General features: G+C 60.9%; 2 non-coding genes across 2 annotated transcripts; both read left to right on the top strand.

Annotated features, from left to right (window-relative positions):
• Positions 1 to 10,898: 10,898 nt before the first annotated feature.
• On the top strand, positions 10,899 to 11,017 carry LOC131867788 (5S ribosomal RNA). The gene has a single exon (XR_009366320.1). It is a non-coding gene; the product is annotated as a 5S ribosomal RNA (ribosomal RNA).
• A 7,817-nt stretch (positions 11,018 to 18,834) lies between these two features.
• LOC131867793 (5S ribosomal RNA) lies at positions 18,835 to 18,953 on the top strand. The gene has a single exon (XR_009366325.1). It is a non-coding gene; the product is annotated as a 5S ribosomal RNA (ribosomal RNA).
• Positions 18,954 to 22,500: the final 3,547 nt, after the last annotated feature.

Below are 22,500 nucleotides of genomic sequence, written 5' to 3'. Positions count from 1 at the left end.
AAGAGGCTGCAGGGCCGCCTCGGAATGGTCCAAGCATCGGATGCGATTGGGACGACTACCAGTGCCAACCCCTTATCCCGCGATGCGTCCGATACACAGATAGTTCCAAGGCGGCCGAGGAGCCTCACCGCATATCAATCGGGGTGCGAGGCGAGGGATGGGGCGGGAAGGCCCCAACGGCTAGACGGAAGAGGCTTCAGGGCCACCTCGGAATGGTCCAAGCATCGGACGCGCTTGGGGCGACTGCCAGTGCCAACCCCTTATCCCGCGATGCGTCCGATACACAGATGGTTCCAAGGCGGCCGAGGAGCCTCACCGCATAGCAATCGGGGGTGCGAGGCGAGGGATGGGGCGGGAAGGCCCCAACGGCTAGACGGAAGAGGCTTCAGGGCCGCCTAGGAATGGTCCAAGCATCGGACACGCTTGGGGCGACTACCAGTGACAGCCCCCTATCCCGCGATGCGTCCGATACGAAGATGGTTCCAAGGCGGCCGAGGAGCCTCACCGCATAGCAATCGGGGTGCGAGGTGGGGGATGCGGCGAGATGGCCCCAACGGCTAGACGGAAGAGGCCACAGGGCCGCGTCGGAATAGTCCAAGCATCGGACGCGCTTGGGGCGACTACCAGTGACAACCCCTTATCCCGCGATGCGTCCGATACGAAGATAGTTCCAAGGCGGCCGAGGAGCCTCACCGCATAGCAATCGGGGTGCGAGGTGGGGGATGCGGCGAGATGGCCCCAACGGCTAGACGGAAGAGGCTGCAGGGCCGCCTCGGAATAGTCCAAGCATCGGACGCGCTTGGGGCCACTACCAGTGACAACCCCTTATCCCGCAATGCGTCCGATACGAAGATAGTTCCAAGGCGGCCGAAGAGCCTCACCGCATAGCAATCGGGGTGCGACGTGGGGGATGCGGCGAGATGGCCCCAACGGCTAGACGGAAGAGGCCACAGGGCCGCCTCGGAATAGTCCAAGCATCGGACGCGCTTGGGGCGACTACCAGTGACAACCCCTTATCCCGCGATGCGTCCGATACGAAGATAGTTCCCAGGCGGCCGAGGAGCCTCACCGCATAGCAATCGGGGTGCGAGGCGAGGGATGCGGCGAGATGGCCCCAAAGGCTAGACGGAAGAGGCTGCAGGGCTGCCTCGGAATAGTCCAAGCATCGGACGCGCTTGGGGCGACTACCACTGCCAACCCCTTATCCCGCGATGCGTCCGATACACAGATAGTTCCGAGGCGGCCGAGGAGGTGGGGGATGCAGCGAGATGGCCCCAACGGCTAGACGGAAGAGGCTGCAGGGCCGCCTCGGAATAGTCCAAGCATCGGACGCGCTTGGGGCGACTACCAGTGACAACCCCTTATCCCGCGATGCGTCCGATACACAGATAGTTCCGAGGCGGCCAAGGAGCCTCACCGCATAGCAATCGTGGTGCGAGGTGGGGGATGCGGCGAGATGGCCCCAACGGCTAGACGGAAGAGGCTGCAGGGCCGCCTCGGAATGGTCCAAGCATCGGATGCGCTTGGGGCGACTACCACTGCCAACCCCTTATCCCGCGATGCGTCCGATACACAGATAGTTCCAAGGCGGCCGAGGAGCCTCACAGCATAGCAATCAGGGTGCGAGGCGAGGGATGCGGCGAGAAAGCCCCAACGGCTAGAGGGAAGAGGCTTCAGGTCCGCCTCGGAATGGTCCAAGCATCGGACGCGCTTGGGGCGACTACCAGTGACAACCCCTTATCCCGCGACGCGTCCGATACACAGATAGTTCCAAGGCGGCCGAGGAGCCTCACCGCATAGCAATCGGGGTGCGAGGCGAGGGATGCGGCGAGAAGGACCCAACGGCTACACGGAAGAGGCTTCGGGGCCGCCTCGGAATGGTCCAAGCATCGGACGCGCTTGGGGCGACTACCAGTGACAACCCCTTATCCCGCGACGCGTCCGATACACAGATAGTTCCAAGGCGGCCGAGGAGCCTCACCGCATAGCAATCGGGGTGCGAGGCGAGGGATGCGGCGAGAAGGACCCAACGGCTACACGGAAGAGGCTTCGGGGCCGCCTCGGAATGGTCCAAGCATCGGACGCGCTTGGGGCGACTACCAGTGACAACCCCTTATCCCGCGACGCGTCCGATACACAGATAGTTCCAAGGCGGCCGAGGAGCCTCACCGCATAGCAATCGGGGTGCGAGGCGAGGGATGCGGCGAGAAGGACCCAACGGCTAGACGGAAGAGGCTTCGGGTCCGCCTCGGAATGGTCCAAGCATCGGACGCGCTTGGGGCGACTACCAGTGACAACCCCTTATCCCGCGACGCGTCCGATACACAGATAGTTCCAAGGCGGCCGAGGAGCCTCACCGCATAGCAATCGGGGTGCGAGGCGAGGGATGCGGCGAGAAGGACCCAACGGCTAGACGGAAGAGGCTTCGGGTCCGCCTCGGAATGGTCCAAGCATCGGACGCGCTTGGGGCGACTACCAGTGACAACCCCTTATCCCGCGACGCGTCCGATACACAGATAGTTCCAAGGCGGCCGAGGAGCCTCACCGCATAGCAATCGGGGTGCGAGGCGAGGGATGCGGCGAGAAGGACCCAACGGCTAGACGGAAGAGGCTTCGGGTCCGCCTCGGAATGGTCCAAGCATCGGACGCGCTTGGGGCGACTACCAGTGACAACCCCTTATCCCGCGACGCGTCCGATACACAGATAGTTCCGAGGCGGCCGAGGAGCCTCACCGCATAGCAATCGGGGTGCGAGGCGAAGGATGCGGCGAGAAGGACCCAACGGCTAGACGGAAGAGGCTTCAGGGCCGCCTCGGAATGGTCCAAGCATCGGACGCGCTTGGGGCGACTACCAGTGACAACCCCTTATCCCGCGACGCGTCCGATACACAGATAGTTCCGAGGCGGCCGAGGAGCCTCACCGCATAGCAATCGGGGTGCGAGGCGAGGGATGCGGCGAGAAGGACCCAACGGCTAGACGGAAGAGGCTTCAGGGCCGCCTCGGAATGGTCCAAGCATCGGACGCGCTTGGGGCGACTACCAGTGACAACCCCTTATCCCGCGACGCGTCCGATACACAGATAGTTCCGAGGCGGCCGAGGAGCCTCACCGCATAGCAATCGGGGTGCGAGGCGAGGGATGCGGCGAGAAGGACCCAACGGCTAGACGGAAGAGGCTTCAGGGCCGCCTCGGAATGGTCCAAGCATCGGACGCGCTTGGGGCGACTACCAGTGACAACCCCTTATCCCGCGACGCGTCCGATACACAGATAGTTCCGAGGCGGCCGAGGAGCCTCACCGCATAGCAATCGGGGTGCGAGGCGAGGGATGCGGCGAGAAGGACCCAACGGCTAGACGGAAGAGGCTTCAGGGCCGCCTCGGAATGGTCCAAGCATCGGACGCGCTTGGGGCGACTACCAGTGACAACCCCTTATCCCGCGACGCGTCCGATACACAGATAGTTCCGAGGCGGCCGAGGAGCCTCACCGCATAGCAATCGGGGTGCGAGGCGAGGGATGCGGCGAGAAGGACCCAACGGCTAGACGGAAGAGGCTTCAGGGCCGCCTCGGAATGGTCCAAGCATCGGACGCGCTTGGGGCGACTACCGTTGCCAACCCCTTATCCCGCGATGCGTCTGATACACAGATAGTTCCGAGGCGGCCGAGGAGCCTCACCGCATAGCAATCGGGTTGCGAGGCAGATTATTGGGAAGGGAACCCCCTGGGATGCGGCTCAAGCAGTGCCCAAAGGGACTGGAATGCGGAATCACATCGAGAGACCCAAATGCTATACGAGGGCTCAAATCGAATTATCGATTTGGCCACGACATGGACGCATCGGAACGACTACCTTTGCCGAACCACTCGCAATTGCATCCATACCGAAACCAATAGACATTTCCGTTAGAGCCCTCGCATAGCATTCGGGAATCTCGCATGCCCCTCTAAATCGACCAATGCTGGCGCTCAATGAAAATCCGAGCGCTACCACCGTTCGAGCGCCAGCATTGGTCGAGTTAGAGGGGCACGGGGGAGAATGCTCCAGTCAACACCTCCCCTATATAAGTTATTTGTCCGATTCTCGCACAACCGTAGTCTGCCTCGTCGAATCAAACAACGGTCCCAGATTCCGACTTCCGTTCCGTAGAGACCCAAAAGCTAGATGGAGGCTCGCAAGAAAGAGAGTCGGCGCATAGCAATCGGGTTTCTCGAACGTTTAGGGACCGAGCTCACTTGCGGATAGGGCAAAATCCGCCAAGCAACCCAAAAGCTAGACGGGGGCTCGAATCGAATCGCCTAGGCGGCCACAACAACGACGTGTTGGATCGACTACCAGTGCCAAACCATTCAGCAAGACTAGTCTGTGTCGAGGCCGGATAGAGATTCTCAGAGAGCGCCCGCATAGCATTTAGGAGACCTGCCGCGTCCCTCACACTCGACAAATGGTGGTGCACGTTTATAAATCCGAGCGATCCCAACCCTTTCAAGCACCAACATCGGTCGAGATAGAGGGGCACGGAGGGGGCTGCGTGAGACAACACAGTCCCCTATATAAGTTATTTGTCCGATTCTCACACATCCGAAGAATGGTCATCAAATCGGACAACAGCCCAAACTTCCGACTTCCGTCCCAGAAAGCCCAAGAGCTATCTAAAACGTTCATGGCCGGAACTCGATCGCGGCTATACCAGTCCGCCAAGCAACCCAAAAGCTAGACTGGAGCTCTAGTCGAATCACCTCTGTGGCCATTGCAAGGACGTGTTGGAGCGACTACCATTGCCGAACCATTCCGCAGGTCGAGTCCATACCAAGGCCGCATAGAGATTCACGATGAGCTCCTGCATAGCAATCAGGAGACTTGCCGTGTCCATCACAATCGATAAATCCTGGTGCAAGATTTTTGCATCCGAGCGCTCCAACCAGTCGAGCACCAGCATCAATCGACATAAACGGGCACGGGGGGAGGATGCTCGAGAACACTACCTCCCCTATATAAGTTATTTGTCCGATTCTCAAGCAGCCGAAGTCTGGTCATCGAATCGGGTCAAAGACCACAACTTCCGACTTTACCCACAATGCAAGTCATCGAATCGAACATCGGCCCCCGAGTCGGACTCCATGCGTATGTCAGGTCATCGGACCCAAATTCCGCCTTCCTGCGCATGGCGGGCCATCAATATCAACTCGGTCATCGGACCCAAACTCCGCCTTTTTGCGTATGGCACGCCTTCAAATCGGTCATCGGACCCAAATTCCGCCTTCCTGTGCATGGCGGGCCATCAACATCAACTCGGTCATCGGACCCAAATTCCGCCTTTCTGCGCATGGCACGCCATCAACTCGGTCATCGGACCCAAATTCCGCCTTCCTGCGCATGGCAGGTCATCGGACACAAATTCAGACCTCGCCAATATGCCTACGTATCGAATCGGTCATCGGACCCAACTTCCGACTTCATCCATACTGTAGGGTCTTTGAGGTTGGCGCGGTGCGCTCAACCCAGGGAGTCGACCCATCGAAGCATACACCTCCCCTATATAAGCTATTTGTCCGATTCCCACACCTGTGTAGTTTGCACCTCTGACCAGGACATCGACCCCAACTTCCGAACTCGACTGCAACGACGGCACCAGCGCCTTGGTGCGCACCTTGCGACGCACAGTCCCAACATTCGCCTTCCTGCACATGGCAGGTCATCGGACCCAAATTCCGACCTCGCGAGTATGCCTACATATCGAATCGGTCATCGGACCCAACTTCCGACTTCATCCATACCGTAGGGTCTTTGAGGTTGGCGCGGTGCGCTCAACCCGGGGAGTCGACCCAACGAAGCATACACCTCCCCTATATAAGCTATTTGTCCGATTCCCACACCTGTGTAGTTTGCACCTCCGATCAAGACATCGACCCCAACTTCCGAACTCGCCTCCAACGACCGAACCAGCGCCTTGGTGCGCACCTTGCAACGCACAGTGCCAACATTCGCCTTCCTGCACGTGGCAGGTCATCGGACCCAAATTCCGACCTCGCGAGTATGCCTACATATCGAATCGGTCATCGGACCCAACTTCCGACTTCATCCATACCGTAGGGTCTTTGAGGTTGGCGCGGTGCGCTCAACCCGGGGAGTCGACCCAACGAAGCATACACCTCCCCTATATAAGCTATTTGTCCGATTCCCACACCTGTGTAGCTTGCACCTCCGATCAGGACATCGACCCCAACTTCCGAACTCGACTAAAAAGACCGCACCAGCGCCTTGGTGTGCACCTTGCAACGCACAGTGTCAACATTCGCCTTCCTGCACATGGCAGGTCATCGGACCCAAATTCCGACCTCATGAGCATACCTACTAATCGAATTGGTCATCGGACCCAACTTCCGACTTCATCCATACCGTAGGGTCTTTGAGGTTGGCGCGGTGCGCTCAACCTGGGGAGTCGACCCATCGAAGCATACACCTCCCCTATATAAGCTATTTGTCCGATTCCGACACCTGTGTAGTTTGCACCTCCGCTCAGGACATCGACCCCAACTTCCGAACTCGCCTGCAACGACCGAACCAGCGCCTTGGTGCGCACCAAAAGTGCGCACTTTTGGAGGGCACTTTTGTGCGCTCCAAAGGTGCGCACTTTTGGAGGGCACTTTTCTGCGCTCCAAAGGTGCGCACTTTTGGAGGGCACTTTTTGGAGGGCACTTTTCTGCGCTCCAAAGGTGCGCACTTTTGGAGGGCACTTTTTGGAGGGCACTTTTCTGCGCTCCAAAGGTGCGCACTTTTGGAGGGCACTTTTTGGAGGGCACTTTTCTGCGCTCCAAAGGTGCGCACTTTTGGAGGGCACTTTTTGGAGGGCACTTTTCTGCGCTCCAAAGGTGCGCACTTTTGGAGGGCACTTTTTGGAGGGCACTTTTCTGCGCTCCAAAGGTGCGCACTTTTGGAGGGCACTTTTCTGCGCTCCAAAGGTGCGCACTTTTGGAGGGCACTTTTTGGAGGGCACTTTTCTGCGCTCCAAAGGTGCGCACTTTTGGAGGGCACTTTTTGGAGGGCACTTTTCTGCGCTCCAAAGGTGCGCACTTTTGGAGGGCACTTTTTGGAGGGCACTTTTCTGCGCTCCAAAGGTGCGCACTTTTGGAGGGCACTTTTGTGCACTCCAAAGGTGCGCACTTTTGGAGGGCACTTTTCCTGTGCTCCAAAGGTGCACACCTAGGTGAGCACCTTCGACCACACCTTGTAGCACACCAAACTCTGACTTTCGACTTCATCCGCAATGCAGGGTCTTTGAGGTTGGCGCAATGCGCACAACCAGGGGAGTCGACCCATCAAACCCAACACCTCCCCTATATAAGCTATTTGTCTGATTCTCATACATGCGTAGCCTGCAGGAGCAATTAGGACATCGACCCCAACTTTCGGCTTCTAAACGAAAACAAGGTCTTTGAGGTTGGTGTAATGCGAACAACTAGGGGAGTCAACCCATCAAACCCAACACCTCCCCTATATAAGCTATTTGTCTGATTCTCATACATGTGTAGTCTACAGGAGCAATTAGGACATCGACCCCAACTTTTGACTTCTTAACGAAAACAAGGTCTTTGAGGTTGACGTAATGCGCACAACCAGGGGAGTCGACCCATCAAACCCAACACCTCCCCTATATAAGCTATTTGTCCGATTCTCATACATGTGTAGCCTGCAGGAGCCATTAGGACATTGACCCCAACTTTTGACTTCTTAACGAAAACAAGGTCTTTGAGGTTGGCGTAATGCGCACAACCAAGGGAGTTGACCCATCAAACCCAACACCTCCCCTATATAAGCTATTTGTCTGATTCTCATACATGTGTAGCCTGCAACAACGATTAGGACATCCACCCCAACTTCTGAATTCGTCTGCGTTGACCGCACCAAAGGTGCACGCCTTGGTGCTCACCAAAATCCGACTTCCGACTTCTTCTGCTATGCGGGGTCTTTGAGGTTGGCGCAGTGCGCACAACCAGGGGAGTCAACCCACCGAATGCAACACCTCCCCTATATAAGCTATTTGTCTGATTCTCATACATGCGTAGACTGCAGCAATGATTAGGACATCCACCCCAACTTTTGACTTCTTAAACAAGACAGGGTCTTTGAAGTTGGTGCAGTGCACACAACCAGGGGAGTCGACCCATCAAACGCAACACCTCCCCTATATAAAGCTATTTGTCCGATTCTCATACGTGTAGTCTGCAGCAGCGATTAGGACATCGACCCCAACTTCCGAATTCGTTTGCATTGACCGCACCAAAGGTGCACGCCTTGGTGTGCACCCTGGAGTGCACTTTGGTGCTCACCTCGGTGCACACTTTGGTGTGCACCTCGGTGTGCACCAAAGGTGCGCACCTTGGAGCGCACCAAAGGTGTACACTTTGGAGCGCACCACATAGGGTCTTTGAGAGGTTGGCGCAGTGCGCACACCAAGGTGGGTGTTGAGGTGCGTGCCGAGGTGGGTGGGTGCTAGGGTGCGCTCCATGGTGGGTGCCAGGGTGGGTGCGTGCTAGGGTGGATTCCAAAGAGGGTCATAGGGTGGGTGCCAAGGTGGGTTGGTGATATAGTGGGTTCAAAGGTGGGTACTAGGGTGGGTTCCAAGGTGGGTCACAAGTTGGGTGCCAGGATGCGTGGGTGTTAGGTTGGGTGCCAAGGTGGGCTCCTGCGTGGGTGGGTGCTAGGGTGGGTTTCAAGGTGGACGCGAGGGCGGGTGCCAAGGTGGGTAACAAGTTGGGTGTTAGGATGGGTGAGTGCTAGAGTGGGTGCCAAGGTGGGTGGGTGCTAAGGTGGATGCCAAGGTGGTTCACAGGGTGGGTGGGTTCTAGGGTGAGTTCCAAGGTGGGTCACAGGTTCAGTGCTAGGGTGGGTGTCAAGGCGGGTGTCGAGGTGCCTGGGTGCTAGGGTGTGGATGCCAATGTGGGTCATAGGGTGGGTACTAGGGTGGGCTGCAATGTGGGTGCCAAGGTGGGTAACATGCTCGGTGGGTTCTAAATTGGGTGCCAGGGTGGGTGTGCACCCACCTTGCCCGAGGTGGGTGCCAAGGTGCCAGTGTGGGTGGGTGCTAAGGTGGATGCCAAGGTGGGTGAGAAGGTGGGTGATAGGTTGAGTGGTAGGATGGGTGGGTGCCAAGATGGGTCACAGGGTGGGTGCAAGGGTGGGTAGGTGCTAGGGTTGGTGTCAGGGTGGGTGGGTGCTAGGTTGGGTTCCAAGGTGGGTGCGAGGGTGAGTGTCAAGGTGGGTCACAGGTTAGGTGCTAGGATGGGTGAGTGCTAGGGTGCAAAGGTGCCAGGGTGGGTGCTAGGATGGGTCGATGCTAGGGTGAGTGGCAAGGTGGGTCCACAAGTGTCAAGGTGGGTGCCGAGGTGGGTGCCAAGTCGGCGACTGCTATGGTGGATGCCAAGGTGGGTCACGGGGTGGGTGCCAAGTTGCTAGGTTGGGTTCCAAGGTGGGTGCCAACGTGGGTGCTAGGGTGCGTGGGTTAAAGGGTGTGTCACAACGTGGGTGCCAGGATGGGTGCGCACCCACACTGGCCAAGACGGGTGCGGGTGCAAGGTTGGGTTCCAAGCCCGGTCACAGGCTGGGTGCTAGGATGGGTGGGTGCCAAGGTGGGCACCAGGGTGGGTGCACCCACCCTGGCCAAGGTGGGTCACGGGGTGGGTCCTAGGGTGGGTAACGGGGTGGGTACTAAGGTGCGTGCCAAGGTGGGTCATAGGGTGGGTGCCAAGGTGGGCACCAGGGTGGGTGTGCACCAACCCTAGCCAGGGTAGGTCACGGGGTGGTTGTCGGGGTGGGCGTCAAGGAGCCAAGGTGGGTGGCAAGTAGCCAAGTTGCGTGCCAAGGTGGGTGTCGGGGTGGGTGCCAAGGATCCAAGGTGGGTGCCAAGGAACCAAGGTGGGTGTCTGGGTGGGTGCCGAGGTGGGAGCCAGGGTGGGTCCCAAGGTGAGTGCAAAGGTGGGTGCCAGGGTCAAGGTGAGTGCCAATGTGGGTTCCAAGGTGCCAGGGTCAGGGTGAGTGCCAATGTGGGTTCAAAGGTGCTAAGTTGGGTGCGAGGTTGGGTGCGAGGGTGGGTGGGTGCCAAGGTGTGCTAGGTGGAAGCCCGGGTGGGTCGGCATCCCATGGGTGTCGAGTTGGGTGCCTGATGGGTGCTTCTTGTCAAGTTTTAGTCGTCGGGACTCATTTCGAGCCTTAGAGGTCGTTTCTTGTCCGGTTGCCCTGTCTTCGACCTGGGAACCCAATTTTGGTCCTCGGGTCCCATTTTTTTTTGTCTCGCATCCCACTTTTGGCCTGTGGCCTTTTCGGGGTCGATTCTCGTTTTGGGCATCAGAGCATGTTTCTTCTCCTAAAACCCAATATTTGTTTATTAAGTCTCGGAACACATTTTTGTTCTCGTGGACCCATCATGGGTCTTGGAACGCATTTGTGGTCCTTGGGTCCCATTTTGCATCCCGAAACTTGTGTTTTGGTGCTTGATCCCTATTTTGGGTGCCCACCTTGCACCAAGTGCGCACCCGGGGCAAACCGAGCGCCTTGGTGCACCGGGGCAAGATCGAGCGTGCACCCGAGGCGCCCCGAACATGCACCAAGGTGCACTCGGCCCACATGTGAGCGCAGGTCGTTGCGCCCGAGGTGGTGTGTGGGCACCGCGTTGCAGACGGGACACTGCACGCACACGACGCCCCCTCCAGGTGCACGCACGTAGGCCGGGCCGGGTGCACACCCGACGCCCTAGCAAGGTGCGCGCACCCGGGCAGGGCTCACACTTGGCGAACGGGGCGCACTTCGCGAGGGAGGGTGTGCACCTCGATGGGGGTGGGTGGCCGGGGTGGATTCGCACGTGGGTCGCGGTTTGCTAAGTACACACTGCGACAAGCTCATAACGGGTGCGATCATACCAGCATTAGTGCACCGGATCCCATCAGAACTCCGCAGTTAAGCGCGCTTGGGCCGGAGTAGTACTGGGATGGGTGACCTCCCGGGAAGTCCCGGTGTTGCACCCTTTTTTAGTTTTTCGCCGGGCGTCGCAATGCTATTTGAATAAACCTTTTGCCCGTTTGCGTTCTCGTCGGGGCCGGGCCGGGCCGGGGTGCGCTGCCCGCACTACCGCGCGCGCGGGGGCGACACCGAGCGCGCACCCGAGGCACCCCGAGCACACAGGCCACGGTGCAACCCGGGCGTTGTGCGCGCACCCCGGTGCGCCCGAGGTGCTGCGCGCGCACCCAGGTGAAATCGGTGTGCACCTCGGCCAGTGCGCGCTCGGTCGAGTCGCGCACGTTGGCCAAGGTGCACGGTGATGTTTCTTACTCTAAGGTTCCGCACCAGACGCCCGGGACAGGTGAGCGAAGCTGGGCGGGGCCGGGTGCGCGGCCGGGGCAGGTGCACGCAGCTGGAGAGAGCTTTGGAGCACACTTCGGAGCGCACCAATGATGCGCTCCATTCAAAAGTTTCCTGAAAAGGCAAAAAAAGTTGAGATTATAGAATTTCCCACTTGAGAGATTGTAAAAAAAAAAAATTTAAAATGAAGGAAACGCGGGTGCCAAGGTGTGCGCAGCCCAGCCAAGGTGTGCGCACCAAGGCGCCCACCCTGGCGAAGGTGCACGCAAGGTGCGCACCCGAGGCAAACCGGACAATTAACCCAACTTTCGACTTCGCGCGCACCTTGGAGCGCACTTCGGAGCGCTCCTTGGTGCGCACCAATCTTGGGCACCTCGGAGTGCACCATGGCGCCCACCAAGGTGCGCACCCGGGGCAAACCGAGCTCCGACTTCGTGCGCACCTTGGAGCGCACGAAAGGTGCGCACCATGGCGCCCACCAAGGTGCGCAGCCCAGCCAAGGCGTGCGCATCAAGGTGCGCACCCTGGCGAAGGTGCGCACCCGGGGCAAACCGAGCTCCGACTTCGTGCGCACCTTGGAGCGCACAAAAGGTGCGCAACCCAGCCAAGGTGTGCGCACCCCGGTCAAACCGAGCTCCGAATCGTGCGCACCAGAGGTGCACGCCATCGTGCGCACCTTGGAGCACACTTCGGAGCCCTCCTTGGTGCGCGCCGATGTTGCGCACCTCGGAGCGCACCCGGGGAAAACAATGCAATTAACCCGACTTTCGACTTCGTGGGCACCTCGGAGCGCTCTCGGGTTCGCACCTCGGAGCACACCGAGGTGCGCACCTTTGATGCGCTGCCTTCACCAATTTCCAGAAAAGGCAAGAAAACATTGAGAAGGTGTGCGCACCGAGGTGCCCACCCTGGCGAAGGTGCACGCGAGGTGCGCACCCGGGGCAAACCGGGCTCCGACTTCGTGCACGCCGCACCTTGGAGCACACTTCGGAGCGCTCCTTGGTGCGCACCAGGGCGCGCAACCCAGCCGAGGTGCCCACCCCGGCGAAGGTGCACGCGAGGTGCGCACCCGGGGCAAACCGGGCTCCGACTTCGTGCACGCCATGGTGCCCACCGCGGCGAAGGTGCACGCGAGGTGCGCACCCGGGGCAAACCGGGCTCCGACTTCGTGCACGCCGCACCTTGGAGCACACTTCGGAGCGCTCCTTGGTGCGCACCATGGTGCCCACCAGGGCGCGCAACCCCGCCGAAGGTGCACGCGAGGTGCGCACCCGGGGCAAACCGGGCTCCGACTTCGTGCACGCCGCACCTTGGAGCACACTTCGGAGCGCTCCTTGGTGCGCACCATGGTGCCCACCAGGGCGCGCAACCCCGCCGAAGGTGCACGCGAGGTGCGCACCCGGGGCAAACCGGGCTCCGACTTCGTGCACGCCATGGTGCGCACCGCGGCGAAGGTGCGCACCCGGGGCAAACCGGGCTCCGACTTCGTGCACGCCGCACCTTGGAGCACACTTCGGAGCGCTCCTTGGTGCGCACCAGGGCGCGCAACCCAGCCGAGGTGCCCACCCCGGCGAAGGTGCACGCGAGGTGCGTACCCGAGGCAAACCGGGCTCCGACTTCGTGCACGCCGCACCTTGGAGCACACTTCGGAGCGCTCCTTGGTGCGCACCATGGTGCCCACCAGGCCGCGCAACCCAGCCAAGGTGTGCGCACCAAGGTGCACGCGAGGTGCGCACCCGGGGCAAACCGGGGTCCGACTTCGTGCACGCCGCACCTTGGAGCACACATCGGGGCGCTCCCGGGTTCGCACCGGCGTTGCGCACCGTGGTGGGCACCTCGGAGCACACCAAGGTGGGCAGCGAGGTGCGCACCTTTGATGCGATGCCTTCACTAATTTCCATAAAAGGCAAAAAAAAAACGAGATTTTAAAATTTCCGTTTTGAAAGATAGTGAGAAAAAGGGAATGCTGGTGCCATCTTGAGCCCGCCCTGGTGCGCAGCCCAGCCAAGGTGTGCGCACCAAGGTGCCCACCCTGGCGAAGGTGCGCGCCCGGGCAATTAACCCAACTTCCAACTTCGCGCGCGCCAGGGTGGGAGCGCACCCAACAACCGGGCCTGGGAAGAGCCAATGCGAGAAACCCCACCAAACGCTCTGACAAAAAAAGAGGGGGCGCTCCAGTAACCCCGCTTCGGAGCGCACCCTGGGCAAACCCAGCCAAGGTGCCCACCCCGGCCAAGGTGCAGGCGAGGTGCGCACCCGGGGCAAACCGGGCTCCGACAACGTGCACGCCGCACCTTGGAGCACACTTCGTAGCGCTCCCGGGTGCGCACCTCAGAGCACACCAAGGTGGGCAGCGAGGTGCGCACCTTTGATGCGCTGCCTTCACTAATTTCCAGAAAAGGCAAAAAAAAAAGGAGATTTTAAAATTTCCGTTTTGAAAGATAGTGAAAAAAACGGAACGCGCGTGCCATCTTGAGCCCGCCCTGGTGCGCAGCCCAGGTAAGGTGCCCACCCTGGCAAAGGTGCGCACCCGGGCAATTAACCCTACTTCCGACTTCGTGCGCGCCAGGGTGGCAACCGGGCCTCGGAAGAGCCAATGCGAGAAACCCCACCAAACGCTCCGACAAAAAAAGAGGCGGCGCTCCAATAACCCCGCTTCGGAGCGCAGCCGGGGCAAACCCAGCCAAGGTGCCCACCCCGACGAAGGTGCACGCGAGGTGCGCACCCGGGGCAAACCGGGCTCCGACAACGTGCACGCAGCACCTTGGAGCACACTTCGAAGCACTCCCGGGTGCCCACCGGCGTTGCGCACCGTGGTGGGCAGCGAGGTGCGCACCTTTGATGCGCTGCCTTCACTAATTTCCAGAAAAAGGCAAAAAAAAATGAGATTTTAAAATTTCCATTTTGAAAGATAGTGAAAAAAAAGGAACGCGGGTGCCATCTTGAGCCCGCCCTGGTGCGCAGCCCAGGCAAGGCATGCGCACCAAGGTGCCCACCCGAGGTGCACACCCGGGGCAAACCGGGCTCCGACTTCGTGCAGGCCGCACCTTGGAGCACACTTCGGAGCGCTCCTTGGTGCGCACCATGGTGCCCACCAGGGCGCGCAACCCAGCCAAGGTCTGCACACCAAGGTGCCCACCCCGGCGAAGGTGCACGCGAGGTGCGCACCCGGGGCAAACCGGGCTCCGACTTCGTGCACGCCATGGTGCCCACCGAGGCGAAGGTGCACGCGAGGTGCGCACCCGGGGCAAACCGGGCTCCGACTTCGTGCACGCCGCACCTTGGAGCACACTTCGGAGCGCTCCTTGGTGCGCACCATGGTGCCCACCAGGGCGCGCAACCCAGCCAAGGTGTGCGCACCAAGGTGCACGCGAGGTGCGCACCCGGGGCAAACCGGGGTCCGACTTCGTGCACGCCGCACCTTGGAGCACACATCGGAGCGCTCCCAGGTTCGCACCAGCGTTGCGCACCTTTGATGCGCTGCCTTCACTAATTTCCAGAAAAGGCAAAAAAAAACGAGATTTTAAAATTTCCGTTCTGAAAGATAGTGAAAAAAACGGAACGCGGGTGCCATCTTGAGCCCTTCCTGGTGCGCAGCCCAGGCAAGTTGTGCGCACCAAGGTGCCCACCCTGGCGGAGGTGCGCGCCCGGGGCAATCCGGGCTCCGACTTCGTGCACTGCATGGTGCCCACCAAGGCGCGCAACCCAGCCAAGGTGCCCACCGCAGCGAAGGTGCACGCGAGGTGCGCACGCGAGGTGCACACCCGGGGCAAACCGGGCTCCGACTTCGTGCACGCCGCACCTTGGAGCACACTTCAGAGCGCTCCTTGGTGCGCACCAGGGCGCGCAACCCAGCCGAGGTGCCCACCCCGGCGAAGGTGCACGCGAGGTGCGCACCCGGGGCAAACCGGGCTCCGACTTCGTGCACGCCATGGTGCCCACCGCGGCGAAGGTGCGCACCCGGGGCAAACCGGGCTCCGACTTCGTGCACGCCGCACCTTGGAGCACACTTCGGAGCGCTCCTTGGTGCGCACCATGGTGCCCACCAGGCCGCGCAACCCAGCCAAGGTGTGCGCACCAAGGTGCACGCGAGGTGCGCACCCGGGGCAAACCGGGGTCCGACTTCGTGCACGCCGCACCTTGGAGCACACATCGGGGCGCTCCCGGGTTCGCACCGGCGTTGCGCACCGTGGTGGGCACCTCGGAGCACACCAAGGTGGGCAGCGAGGTGCGCACCTTTGATGCGATGCCTTCACTAATTTCCATAAAAGGCAAAAAAAAAACGAGATTTTAAAATTTCCGTTTTGAAAGATAGTGAGAAAAAGGGAATGCTGGTGCCATCTTGAGCCCGCCCTGGTGCGCAGCCCAGCCAAGGTTTGCGCACCAAGGTGCCCACCCTGGCGAAGGTGCGCGCCCGGGCAATTAACCCAACTTCCAACTTCGCGCGCGCCAGGGTGGGAGCGCACCCAACAACCGGGCCTGGGAAGAGCCAATGCGAGAAACCCCACCAAACTCTCTGACAAAAAAAGAGGGGGCGCTCCAGTAACCCCGCTTCGGAGCGCACCCTGGGCAAACCCAGCCAAGGTGCCCACCCCGGCCAAGGTGCAGGCGAGGTGCGCACCCGGGGCAAACCGGGCTCCGACAACGTGCACGCCGCACCTTGGAGCACACTTCGTAGCGCTCCCGGGTGCGCACCTCAGAGCACACCAAGGTGGGCAGCGAGGTGCGCACCTTTGATGCGCTGCCTTCACTAATTTCCAGAAAAGGCAAAAAAAAAAGGAGATTTTAAAATTTCCGTTTTGAAAGATAGTGAAAAAAACGGAACGCGCGTGCCATCTTGAGCCCGCCCTGGTGCGCAGCCCAGGTAAGGTGCCACCCTGGCAAAGGTGCGCACCCGGGCAATTAACCCTACTTCCGACTTCGTGCGCGCCAGGGTGGCAACCGGGCCTCGGAAGAGCCAATGCGAGAAACCCCACCAAACGCTCCGACAAAAAAAGAGGCGGCGCTCCAATAACCCCGCTTCGGAGCGCAGCCGGGGCAAACCAAGCCAAGGTGCCCACCCCGACGAAGGTGCACGCGAGGTGCGCACCCGGGGCAAACCGGGCTCCGACAACGTGCACGCAGCACCTTGGAGCACACTTCGAAGCACTCCCGGGTGCCCACCGGCGTTGCGCACCGTGGTGGGCAGCGAGGTGCGCACCTTTGATGCGCTGCCTTCACTAATTTCCAGAAAAAGGCAAAAAAAAATGAGATTTTAAAATTTCCGTTTTGAAAGATAGTGAAAAAAAAGGAACGCGGGTGCCATCTTGAGCCCGCCCTGGTGCGCAGCCCAGGCAAGGCATGCGCACCAAGGTGCCCACCCGAGGTGCACACCCGGGGCAAACCGGGCTCCGACTTCGTGCAGGCCGCACCTTGGAGCACACTTCGGAGCGCTCCTTGGTGCGCACCATGGTGCCCACCAGGGCGCACCCGAGGCAAACCGGGCTCCGACTTCGTGCACGCCGCACCTTGGAGCACACATCGGAGCGCTCCCAGGTTCGCACCAGCGTTGCGCACCTTTGATGCGCTGCCTTCACTAATTTCCAGAAAAGGCAAAAAAAAACGATATTTTAAAATTTCCGTTCTGAAAGATAGTGAAAAAAACGGAACGCGGGTGCCATCTTGAGCCCTTCCTGATGCGCAGCCCAGGCAAGTTGTGCGCACCAAGGTGCCCACCCTGGCGGAGGTGCGCGCCCGGGGCAAACCGGGCTCCGACTTCGTGCACTGCATGGTGCCCACCAAGGCGCGCAACCCAGCCAAGGTGCCCACCGCAGCGAAGGTGCACGCGAGGTGCGCACCCGAGGTGCACACCCGGGGCAAACCGGGCTCCGACTTCGTGCACGCCGCACCTTGGAGCACACTTCAGAGCGCTCCTTGGTACGCACCAGGGCGCGCAACCCAGCCAAGGTGCTCACCCCGGCGAAGGTGCACGCGAGGTGCGCACCCGGGGCAAACCGGGCTCGGACTTCGTGCACGCCGCACCTTGGAGCACACATCGGAGCGCTCCCGGGTTCGCACCAGCATTGCGCACCTTTGATGCGCTGCCTTCACTAATTTCCAGAAAAGGCAAAAAAAAGAAAAAAATGAGATTTTAAAATTTCCGTTTTGAAAGATAGTAAAAAAAACGGAACGCGGGTGCCATCTTGAGCCCGCCCTGGTGTGCAGCCCAGGCAAGTTGTGCGCACCAAGGCACCCACCCTGGCCAAGGTGGGTCACGGGGTGGGTCCTAGGGTGGGTAACGGGGTGGGTACTAAGGTGCGTGCCAAGGTGGGTCATAGGGTGGGTGCCAAGGTGGGCACCAGGGTGGGTGTGCACCAACCCTAGCCAGGGTAGGTCACGGGGTGGTTGTCGGGGTGGGCGTCAAGGAGCCAAGGTGGGTGGCAAGTAGCCAAGTTGCGTGCCAAGGTGGGTGTCGGGGTGGGTGCCAAGGATCCAAGGTGGGTGCCAAGGAACCAAGGTGGGTGTCTGGGTGGGTGCCGAGGTGGGAGCCAGGGTGGGTCCCAAGGTGAGTGCAAAGGTGGGTGCCAGGGTCAAGGTGAGTGCCAATGTGGGTTCCAAGGTGCCAGGGTCAGGGTGAGTGCCAATGTGGGTTCAAAGGTGCTAAGTTGGGTGCGAGGTTGGGTGCGAGGGTGGGTGGGTGCCAAGGTGTGCTAGGTGGAAGCCCGGGTGGGTCGGCATCCCATGGGTGTCGAGTTGGGTGCCTGATGGGTGCTTCTTGTCAAGTTTTAGTCGTCGGGACTCATTTCGAGCCTTAGAGGTCGTTTCTTGTCCGGTTGCCCTGTCTTCGACCTGGGAACCCAATTTTGGTCCTCGGGTCCCATTTTTTTTTGTCTCGCATCCCACTTTTGGCCTGTGGCCTTTTCGGGGTCGATTCTCGTTTTGGGCATCAGAGCATGTTTCTTCTCCTAAAACCCAATATTTGTTTATTAAGTCTCGGAACACATTTTTGTTCTCGTGGACCCATCATGGGTCTTGGAACGCATTTGTGGTCCTTGGGTCCCATTTTGCATCCCGAAACTTGTGTTTTGGTGCTTGATCCCTATTTTGGGTGCCCACCTTGCACCAAGTGCGCACCCGGGGCAAACCGAGCGCCTTGGTGCACCGGGGCAAGATCGAGCGTGCACCCGAGGCGCCCCGAACATGCACCAAGGTGCACTCGGCCCACATGTGAGCGCAGGTCGTTGCGCCCGAGGTGGTGTGTGGGCACCGCGTTGCAGACGGGACACTGCACGCACACGACGCCCCCTCCAGGTGCACGCACGTAGGCCGGGCCGGGTGCACACCCGACGCCCTAGCAAGGTGCGCGCACCCGGGCAGGGCTCACACTTGGCGAACGGGGCGCACTTCGCGAGGGAGGGTGTGCACCTCGACGGGGGTGGGTGGCCGGGGTGGATTCGCACGTGGGTCGCGGTTTGCTAAGTACACACTGCGACAAGCTCATAACGGGTGCGATCATACCAGCGTTAGTGCACCGGATCCCATCAGAACTCCGCAGTTAAGCGCGCTTGGGCCGGAGTAGTACTGGGATGGGTGACCTCCCGGGAAGTCCCGGTGTTGCACCCTTTTTTAGTTTTTCGCCGGGCGTCGCAATGCTATTTGAATAAACCTTTTGCCCGTTTGCGTTCTCGTCGGGGCCGGGCCGGGCCGGGGTGCGCTGCCCGCACTACCGCGCGCGCGGGGGCGACACCGAGCGCGCACCCGAGGCGCCCCGAGCACACAGGCCACGGTGCAACCCGGGCGTTGTGCGCGCACCCCGGTGCGCCCGAGGTGCTGCGCGCGCACCCAGGTGAAATCGGTGTGCACCTCGGCCAGTGCGCGCTCGGTCGAGTCGCGCACGTTGGCCAAGGTGCACGGTGATGTTTCTTACTCTAAGGTTCCGCACCAGACGCCCGGGACAGGTGAGCGAAGCTGGGCGGGGCCGGGTGCGCGGCCGGGGCAGGTGCACGCAGCTGGAGAGAGCTTTGGAGCACACTTCGGAGCGCACCAATGATGCGCTCCATTCAAAAGTTTCCTGAAAAGGCAAAAAAAGTTGAGATTATAGAATTTCCCACTTGAGAGATTGTAAAAAAAAAAAATTTAAAATGAAGGAAACGCGGGTGCCAAGGTGTGCGCAGCCCAGCCAAGGTGTGCGCACCAAGGCGCCCACCCTGGCGAAGGTGCACGCAAGGTGCGCACCCGAGGCAAACCGGACAATTAACCCAACTTTCGACTTCGCGCGCACCTTGGAGCGCACTTCGGAGCGCTCCTTGGTGCGCACCAATCTTGGGCACCTCGGAGTGCACCATGGCGCCCACCAAGGTGCGCACCCGGGGCAAACCGAGCTCCGACTTCGTGCGCACCTTGGAGCGCACGAAAGGTGCGCACCATGGCGCCCACCAAGGTGCGCAGCCCAGCCAAGGCGTGCGCATCAAGGTGCGCACCCTGGCGAAGGTGCGCACCCGGGGCAAACCGAGCTCCGACTTCGTGCGCACCTTGGAGCGCACAAAAGGTGCGCAACCCAGCCAAGGTGTGCGCACCCCGGTCAAACCGAGCTCCGAATCGTGCGCACCAGAGGTGCACGCCATCGTGCGCACCTTGGAGCACACTTCGGAGCCCTCCTTGGTGCGCGCCGATGTTGCGCACCTCGGAGCGCACCCGGGGAAAACAATGCAATTAACCCGACTTTCGACTTCGTGGGCACCTCGGAGCGCTCTCGGGTTCGCACCTCGGAGCACACCGAGGTGCGCACCTTTGATGCGCTGCCTTCACCAATTTCCAGAAAAGGCAAGAAAACATTGAGAAGGTGTGCGCACCGAAGTGCCCACCCTGGCGAAGGTGCACGCGAGGTGCGCACCCGGGGCAAACCGGGCTCCGACTTCGTGCACGCCGCACCTTGGAGCACACTTCGGAGCGCTCCTTGGTGCGCACCAGGGCGCGCAACCCAGCCGAGGTGCCCACCCCGGCGAAGGTGCACGCGAGGTGCGCACCCGGGGCAAACCGGGCTCCGACTTCGTGCACGCCATGGTGCCCACCGCGGCGAAGGTGCACGCGAGGTGCGCACCCGGGGCAAACCGGGCTCCGACTTCGTGCACGCCGCACCTTGGAGCACACTTCGGAGCGCTCCTTGGTGCGCACCATGGTGCCCACCAGGGCGCGCAACCCCGCCGAAGGTGCACGCGAGGTGCGCACCCGGGGCAAACCGGGCTCCGACTTCGTGCACGCCGCACCTTGGAGCACACTTCGGAGCGCTCCTTGGTGCGCACCATGGTGCCCACCAGGGCGCGCAACCCCGCCGAAGGTGCACGCGAGGTGCGCACCCGGGGCAAACCGGGCTCCGACTTCGTGCACGCCATGGTGCGCACCGCGGCGAAGGTGCGCACCCGGGGCAAACCGGGCTCCGACTTCGTGCACGCCGCACCTTGGAGCACACTTCGGAGCGCTCCTTGGTGCGCACCAGGGCGCGCAACCCAGCCGAGGTGCCCACCCCGGCGAAGGTGCACGCGAGGTGCGTACCCGGGGCAAACCGGGCTCCGACTTCGTGCACGCCGCACCTTGGAGCACACTTCGGAGCGCTCCTTGGTGCGCACCATGGTGCCCACCAGGCCGCGCAACCCAGCCAAGGTGTGCGCACCAAGGTGCACGCGAGGTGCGCACCCGGGGCAAACCGGGGTCCGACTTCGTGCACGCCGCACCTTGGAGCACACATCGGGGCGCTCCCGGGTTCGCACCGGCGTTGCGCACCGTGGTGGGCACCTCGGAGCACACCAAGGTGGGCAGCGAGGTGCGCACCTTTGATGCGATGCCTTCACTAATTTCCATAAAAGGCAAAAAAAAAACGAGATTTTAAAATTTCCGTTTTGAAAGATAGTGAGAAAAAGGGAATGCTGGTGCCATCTTGAGCCCGCCCTGGTGCGCAGCCCAGCCAAGGTGTGCGCACCAAGGTGCCCACCCTGGCGAAGGTGCGCGCCCGGGCAATTAACCCAACTTCCAACTTCGCGCGCGCCAGGGTGGGAGCGCACCCAACAACCGGGCCTGGGAAGAGCCAATGCGAGAAACCCCACCAAACGCTCTGACAAAAAAAGAGGGGGCGCTCCAGTAACCCCGCTTCGGAGCGCACCCTGGGCAAACCCAGCCAAGGTGCCCACCCCGGCCAAGGTGCAGGCGAGGTGCGCACCCGGGGCAAACCGGGCTCCGACAACGTGCACGCCGCACCTTGGAGCACACTTCGTAGCGCTCCCGGGTGCGCACCTCAGAGCACACCAAGGTGGGCAGCGAGGTGCGCACCTTTGATGCGCTGCCTTCACTAATTTCCAGAAAAGGCAAAAAAAAAAGGAGATTTTAAAATTTCCGTTTTGAAAGATAGTGAAAAAAACGGAACGCGCGTGCCATCTTGAGCCCGCCCTGGTGCGCAGCCCAGGTAAGGTGCCCACCCTGGCAAAGGTGCGCACCCGGGCAATTAACCCTACTTCCGACTTCGTGCGCGCCAGGGTGGCAACCGGGCCTCGGAAGAGCCAATGCGAGAAACCCCACCAAACGCTCCGACAAAAAAAGAGGCGGCGCTCCAATAACCCCGCTTCGGAGCGCAGCCGGGGCAAACCCAGCCAAGGTGCCCACCCCGACGAAGGTGCACGCGAGGTGCGCACCCGGGGCAAACCGGGCTCCGACAACGTGCACGCAGCACCTTGGAGCACACTTCGAAGCACTCCCGGGTGCCCACCGGCGTTGCGCACCGTGGTGGGCAGCGAGGTGCGCACCTTTGATGCGCTGCCTTCACTAATTTCCAGAAAAAGGCAAAAAAAAATGAGATTTTAAAATTTCCGTTTTGAAAGATAGTGAAAAAAAAGGAACGCGGGTGCCATCTTGAGCCCGCCCTGGTGCGCAGCCCAGGCAAGGCATGCGCACCAAGGTGCCCACCCGAGGTGCACACCCGGGGCAAACCGGGCTCCGACTTCGTGCAGGCCGCACCTTGGAGCACACTTCGGAGCGCTCCTTGGTGCGCACCATGGTGCCCACCAGGGCGCGCAACCCAGCCAAGGTCTGCACACCAAGGTGCCCACCCCGGCGAAGGTGCACGCGAGGTGCGCACCCGGGGCAAACCGGGCTCCGACTTCGTGCACGCCATGGTGCCCAC

Source organism: Cryptomeria japonica, unplaced genomic scaffold, assembly GCF_030272615.1.
Source record: "Cryptomeria japonica unplaced genomic scaffold, Sugi_1.0 HiC_scaffold_184, whole genome shotgun sequence".
Taxonomy (NCBI): Eukaryota; Viridiplantae; Streptophyta; class Pinopsida; order Cupressales; family Cupressaceae; genus Cryptomeria; species Cryptomeria japonica.
This window is presented reverse-complemented; position numbering and strand designations above follow the sequence as displayed.